The sequence below is a fragment of the Physeter macrocephalus genome, chromosome 1, assembly GCF_002837175.3.
Source record: "Physeter macrocephalus isolate SW-GA chromosome 1, ASM283717v5, whole genome shotgun sequence".
Taxonomy (NCBI): Eukaryota; Metazoa; Chordata; class Mammalia; order Artiodactyla; family Physeteridae; genus Physeter; species Physeter macrocephalus.
In genome coordinates this window covers 15,159,661-15,167,321 of record NC_041214.2, presented here as the reverse complement: position 1 = coordinate 15,167,321, position 7,661 = coordinate 15,159,661, and the positions used below count along the sequence as shown (strand labels likewise).

Sequence of the window (7,661 nt, the reverse complement as noted above, 5' to 3'; positions counted from 1 at the left end):
TCTTGCTGATTCCAACACATACTTCCTACTTTCTGTTTAAGTAATTGTACTAGTGCAATATGTTTTAGTTTAAGCAACCAATCACATAAAGTGTTCCCAAGTTTGCATAACCCTATAATTAATTATATCTCTACCTACAAATCCTCTCCCAATAGTTTTTGTCCTATATTATTTAATTGAACCATTTCCCTGTAGATTACTACTAACCATCACTCTTACATAAGTCTTCCCATTATTTATTTATTTCCCCATAAAATAAGTCCACATTTGCCTTTCCAACATCTGTCTCTTCTCTGCAATATTTCCCATTACCACAGAGGCTAATTTTTTTCAAATGCTTCATGCATTCTTTATTATATAAGACTCTTGTACAAAAGGAAATGTAATACAAATTGGGTCCCCATATGGAAAGAATAAAGTGAATCTTTGGAGGTTTATATGATTAAATCTATAAATCTTCTATGAATCTTCTCTCTCTATGGTCCCATTGACATGTACCACCTAAGATGCCTTCCATCTCAGCTGTACATTAAGAAAAAGTCATTTGGAGGATTTTCCAGAATTCCAAGAAAGTTGCCTACATGACATCCATTGTAATAAATAAGTCAATAATACCCATATGGCTTAATTAGAACTTTTCAGAATGGCAGCTGGAAAAGTTAATTTCCTTGAGAGGTCAAATGGCATCTTCAGAAATTTCCAGACCAGCCTCTGCAATTCCACTATCCTGATAGAAGTGTAAAATCTAATTTATTTGTCTTGGCTACTTAAATTCTACCTGTAACAAAAAGTGCCACCACTGCTTGTCTGAAAATTAGAGATGTTAATTATATGAGAATATTCAGTGTCACCATGCTTGGGAAGTCGATTACTACAGCCATGTTTTTAAAGGCTTAGCCCAAAATCACTTTCTAACGATTCTGCTAGAATGTCAACGAATCCTGTATATTCAAATCCAGAACAGTTACCTAATCACCTTCTATTCCCTAGTTCGTATCTGAAACCTTAGCTCTAGTTTTCATATATTATACATCATTTTGAAAAACATGTGAAGTCTAGAACATCAGAAATTTATGTCAAGAAATGTATACAAAAATCATGAGCAGTAGAAAATAAATTTTAATTGAAAGCAAGACTAAGAGATAAAAGCAGAACAAAGAGCCATAAAGTAGAAGGGCCATGATGATACATGCATGGCTTACAAAGTTAACTCCTAGTTTTCTATTTTCAAAGGAAAAGGACCCCCTCTAAGTGTTTCTAATAGACACTGTTGGTTCCTACTCAAGATCTCTTCCTCTCTCTTCCTCATTTAAAAAAAAAAAAAAAAAAAAAGCTCTTTTATTAAGGTAGCTACGTAGATTGGGGGTAAATTCTGATTAATGTAAGCCAGCCATGGTCATCTCATCTCCTCTGCAACAGTTGTGCTGCTAGTAGTTGTTCTAGTTGGGCACCTAACGTGGCTCTGGCCAATGCAATGGTAGGAGATAACTGGGGGTCCTCTGGAGATGTTTCTTTGAAATTAGCTAGAATACTCTGAGAAAGTTTGTCATATGCTATTCTTCTGGATGTTACTGTTTGAGGGTTTCACTCCTAGTGCTCCTGCAACCGTCTAACAACCATGACATTGGCTAGTCTGACAAGCTTGACACTGAAGGTGCACAGCTGGAAAAAACAGGAATTTGTGATTGCTGTGACTATCACTGAGTTGCTGAATAATCACTCTTAAACCAGACTGTCTCCTGACATCTTGTTAACTGAGGTTAGACATTTACTGATGCTTTAATAATTGGAGCTAGTGTTGCAGGTAACCCTCATTGTCTATGAGGGAAAATACCTGTTCTTTGGGAGAAGCAAAATTTCACTAGAGGTGAAATACATACCTCACTAGAGGTAGGTTTGATCATACTTTTACGAGAACATAGCACCAAAAAGAAACTCCATGAGAGCAAACCATCAGGGCTGTGCAATCTAGGCACGTTTTCGTCATTCTTTAAGTGAATAGTACAGATACTATCCATTTTATGGAAAAGGAGGAGCCTGGTGAAAACTCTGCTGAGCAGATAAAACATCCCACGTGCACATGGCTTTCGAACAGGAGGACTGGCAGGAAAACACAATAATCAACATTTATTACTACGGACCTTACTCTTAACACCAGAGACAGAGGTTTGTTCAAATTTTATTGAGGCAACTTGGGGTTATCGGTTATCTAACTTCCTGCAGTGAGAAGAGAAGCAAGTCTACTTCTTTACTTGCTTTGGTGGTATCTAGAGGGAACTCAAGAATGAATGCTATAAACTGGAAAATATTTACTGAAAGAAATTTCTAAAGAACTTTCATCAGGTCATGAAGTGGATAAAAAATCTCAATCACATGTTAGAAAGGAGGAAAAAGGAACTATAAACTTTTTTCAACACTCCAGACAAAGCTGAAAACGAGGTAACACAGCGCGCGGGCCAAGCCAGCGAGAGGGCGAGCGGCGGTGCCTGCCGCCGGCCGCCTGCTGCCTGGGCCGCCCGTGAGCCAGTGCGCGTGCGCGTGCGCGGCGGCAGCCTCCGCGGAGACGCGGAACGCACGCGCGAGCGAGCGAGCGGAGCGGGGCGCTAAGTGAGGCCGGACCTTAGCGGTAACGGGGACTGCGAGCAGCTGCTACAGCGGGCGCGGCTGGCCGAGCATGCGGAGCGCTGCGACGACGAGGCCTCCGCCATGAAGGCGGTGACCGAGCTCAACGAACCTCTCCCCAGTGAAGGCGGAAACCTCCTCTCTCAGGCCTACAAGAACGTGGTCGGTGCCCAGCGGTCTTGCTGGAGGGCTAGCAGCAACCTCGAGCAGAAAACCATGGCCGACGGGAATGAGAAGAAACAGGAGAAGGTGAACGCTTACCAGCCGTAGATGGAGAAGGAGCTGGAAACGGTATGCAGCGTCGTGCCGCCTCTGCCGGACAAGTTCCTCATCAAGAACTGCAGTGATTTCTTTCCAGTGTGAGAGCAAAGGTCCTCTACCTGAAGATGAAAGGCGACGACTTCCGCTACCTGGCAGAGGCAGCTTCCGGCGAGAAGTAAAACAGTGTGGTCGAAGCTCCGGAGGCCGCCACGAGGAAGCCTTCGAAATCAGCAAAGAGCACATGCAGCCCACGCACCCCGTCCGGCTGGGCCTGGCGTTCAGCTTCTCCGTGTTCTACTATGAGACCCAGAAAGCGCCCGAGGAGCCCTGCCTCTTAGCCAAACAAGCCTCCGAAGATGCCACGGCCGAGCTGGAGACACTAAACGGGGATGCGTGTAAGGACCCCACGCTCATCATGCATCTGCTGTGAGACAACCTCACCCTCCGGAGGAGCGACCAGCAGGACGAGGAAGCCGGAGAAGGGCCACGCGGGCGCCTCGGCCCGACGCCTACCCCCACCCCAGCACCACCGCCCCTTCCTCGCTACAGTCACTCCGTAGCTAGTGCTGAACCTATCTGTATGGCAGCACAGCTACTCGAATCCACTCAGATCTGCTCTCCGCTCCCCCGGGAAGCAGTTCCGGACAAGTTCATGGGCACTGTGGGACTGACGGTTTGCTGTGAGCCCACGGGAGCTTCCTTTTCCGATTGTGCAGACAGGTGCGTTCTGAAGGAGGCATTTTACTCTGCCTGCCGAGCTAACTGAAATGCAGGTGAAAGCAATGGGGAGGTTAGAACGGAGGAGTAGCCGACACAGGCTGCAGTCGGTGTTTAAACAGTTCATTTAAAACAGGTTGATAGTGTTTTATTAAAGCAGTAAATCTGTGCATGCATAAATGAATTCACCCCTTCCACCTCTTTCTTCACCTGATGGAAAACTGTTAAGGGAAGCTGAGATGGAGAGACCACTTGCTCCTTTCCATCAGCTTAATAATAAGCTGTTTAACGTGAGATTTCAGTAGCGCCTTGTTTTGCCTCTTTAAATTGAGGTGCACAAGCCGCCTTTTCAGTGCGATGCATCTAAAGTTTTGATATCTGTAACTTTTTTTATTTTTTGGTTACTATTGTTTAAGAATCATGGATTTATGTTTTCTAACTCTTTGGCTGTCGTCCTATGTGTCAGCCCATGTCAATCAAAATCGGTGATTATGAAATGCCAGACTTCTAAATTAAATGTTTTGGAATTCATTGGATAAGTAAGTGCTGCTTTGGGGGTATTTAAAAAAAAGAAGAAGAAGAAGAAAGTGAGATAAAAACCTTAGTCAGATGATTCAATCTAGAATGTTAATAAGATTCCTTTTGTATCTCACTGTCTCACACAGTTTATTAAAAAGTTATTTATTGTTGAAATGAGACTACAGTTGACTCTTAAACAATACAGGTTTGAACTGTGAGGGTCTACTTATACACAGGTTTTGTTCAGTGAATACATGCTACAGTACTACATGATCCTGATAGGTTGAGTCCACGGATCCGGACCCCCAGATAGGGAGGGCAGACAGTGAACTTAGTGTGGATTTTGGACTGTGCAGGGGTCAGCGCCCGTAACCACCTCCCCACCCCGAGTTGCTCTGGGGTCAACTGTAGTTAGTTAAAGACTAGTTACTCTGAAAATATTGCAGATAATATGGTTCATATAATGAACTGCAATCCCTTATTTATTTTCTTGGAAGTCTCTTTTGAATTCATCCAAGAAAAAACTAATCTTTTGTTTTCTCTACACAGCTCCCCATCTAATCCTAACCTAGCTCATAGGTCAGGATTGTTCCATTCAGTAAGCCTTAAGAGAGCACATGCTTAGTGCCAGATGCCGTGACCAGTGCCGGCAGCGCAAAGCTGGACAAGACATGGTCCCTGACTTCAACAAGCTCAGTCAGGTAAATCTTAACATTTGTCTGCCAGAGATTGATGGGTACTTAACTGTCTACAATCATAATGAATCAAGAAACTGTTCAAATTCAATGATTTTGATGCTCTGACATATATATTCACAAATTGAAATAATGTTAACTTTGAGAAAGAAATATTGAGTAGGTTCTACTCAGTATTTAGACGATGTGGTCTGGGAGTAGGGGTGGGAGAATAGTGAGAGAAGAGAACGGAAGAATGAACTTAAAAATGGGAGAGAAGTGTCTGAAGGCTCAAGAAATTTACAAAACAGTGGGAGGAATTAATATGTAGATAATTTTAATAGAAGACCACATCAAAGGGACAGAGAACAAAGTGGTAGGGAAACAGAATGGAAAACAGGGTGGGAGAGGGGCAATTGGGAAGGTGTTATGGGGTAAGTAGCTTTTTGACTAGGCATTGAAAGAAAAGCATGATTTTTATTAACAGGTTAAATAGAAGTTCATCCATCACCACAGGCATTCTCCCAGCTTTAAGCTTTAATCTTCCACTCTTCTAAAACTCTGCTTTGCCATCATTCTTAGCAGACATCATTCTTGTTCCACTGACTAGGTCTTGAATTTCTGGCACTTAAGTACTTATAAGATTTTCAGGAGGGAAGTTGCTTTTAATACCAAATTTTCTAGGTCATAATGGGATTTGGGGAAAATCCACCTGTCATGGGGGTTATTTGACTCTAAATTTATATCAGTTCAACTTTAGACCACAAACTCATTCTACATAGCTTGAAAGATAAAATCCATATATCAAATTTTATAGCTAAAAGGTACACAGCCAGCATGTGACCCAAATATCTTGAATTTAGAAATAGGAAAGCAGAAACCAAAATACGTTAAGGGAATTGCTGAAGGTCACATTGGAATTTCTGTAGAAGAAATCGTGCAAGAAATTGAGGCACAGGTGACCTCATTGTTTTCTCTCCATCACACTCACCTTCCTTGATTTGCTTGGGTTCATCACTGATTCAGAAATTCCCAATTGCCAAGACACCGGACTCCATGGAAAGAGATTTGTTTGAGAGTCTTTACTGACAGTCTGTATCTAGGAATTGTTGTTGACGTGATAAAGCAGGAGATCATGTCTTTCACTGGAAACTTTCCACATAAATCGAAAAATGGTTTTAACACTATCCTTGTCTTTTCTCAACCACAACTTATGTATATTTTCCTGTCAAAAGGAATATGCTTTATGCACAAATTAGCATCTGTCTTGTTCATGATGAATCTGTGTAATCAGTATAATAACAAGAGAAATGGCTCATAATTTTTGCCTTATGTTTTTTTCAATTTGAGAAATTAAAAAGCAGTGCCAGATTGCAGTTGAGAAATGTGTTTAACTCCTGCAGGCACATACAGTCTTTATGGGAAGAAAAGTCCCATCTGTTTCTTCTGTAAATGGCACTCATGAGAGAAACACCAATTCAGGAATTTCTGTGATTTTATGAACCAAGCCAAAACAAAAAATACCAATGTCCTTGAAAAGAAATGATTTTTAGTTTCTCTAGGCTGTGTCATATTCTCTGGAAAAAAAAAAAAAGGTGGACCAGATGATCCTAATTTCAAACAGTTTAGACCATTTTCTGAGTAATTAATATGCTTAAATATTAACAGTATCTCTATCTCAAGGGTTTTCTGCAGAGAAGTATTACGTTGTGTCGTATGATTCCTATACCTAGTGTTTATAATTCTCATTTAATTTTAGCATGTAATAAAAACATTTATGTCCTAACATGTTAACATATAGTACTGATGTGGAGAAAATCATTGGTAGATGACTTTGTAGCTATGGGTAGAATTACAGTCATCTTCATAAATATTATGTGATCATTTTATTGCTAGCCACGTATCTGCAGTACAATGACAGAAGGTAGATAAACCTCCAGTAGGAAGTAAGAAGCCAGAAAAATACATTAAGTCAATAGAGAGCTTTGAAAACATAAAAACTAATTAAGTCAGGATGCTAAAGAAATAGCAATATCTCCTATGAATTATATGAACATATCTAATTAATTCTTACACTCTAATGCTCTAATATATGATGAATTATTTAAAACTCTACATGTTCAAATGGAACTACAGTTTGTTTTTTGAATGAGTGAACTGTGTGACCTGATTGTGAAAAATAATTTACTGCAATCTAAAGCTGCATTGCGAAGAATATAATATTCAGAACAAAGGAGATCAAAAGTACTCAAAGCACATCAGGAAAGGCAGAGCTCTTCTTTATATTAGAATGCCAGCTAATAAAGATTAAAAGGATAAAATTAGAAATGCTGCACCTGCCAATGTAATAACTGATGAAGGCAAGGGTCATCAATAAATGCTAAAACTATAGGTATAAATCTTGGAGAACAAGATAATCATATAGTCTGAAAGTACTACCTCACATATTGTGGATTAATTACAAAGGAGAATACTGACCTTTATAGAGGAGGGTCTGGGAACACCATCTTAAATAATGGTGATCAAATGACCAAAATGTTTGCTGTCAGTAATGGGACAACTGATACCATGCTCCTCTTAATGTGATAGAATGATATGACACTTTACCTATGTAATATTCTTGTGAAAATGTTTAACCTGAATTTAATAATGAAAAAGCAATCACATCAATTCAAATTGTGGAACATTCTATAAGACACCTATCCCAGAGTCTTTAAAAAAGAAAAAATGATCAAAGAAAAAGAAAAGTGAGAGAACTTGAAGAAGGTTAAAGAGACATAACCACCAAATGTAAACCATGGTCCTTGGTTGGATCCTGGGGCAGGGATAAAAAGAAACACCTATAAATAACAATTGGACAGTTGGGGG

At 40.4% G+C, this 7,661-nt stretch overlaps 1 pseudogene; it reads left to right on the top strand.

Moving 5' to 3' along the window:
- The first annotated feature begins 2,706 nt into the window (after positions 1-2,706).
- On the top strand, positions 2,707-3,479 carry LOC102992906 (14-3-3 protein eta-like; annotated as a pseudogene).
- The last annotated feature ends 4,182 nt before the right edge of the window (positions 3,480-7,661 follow it).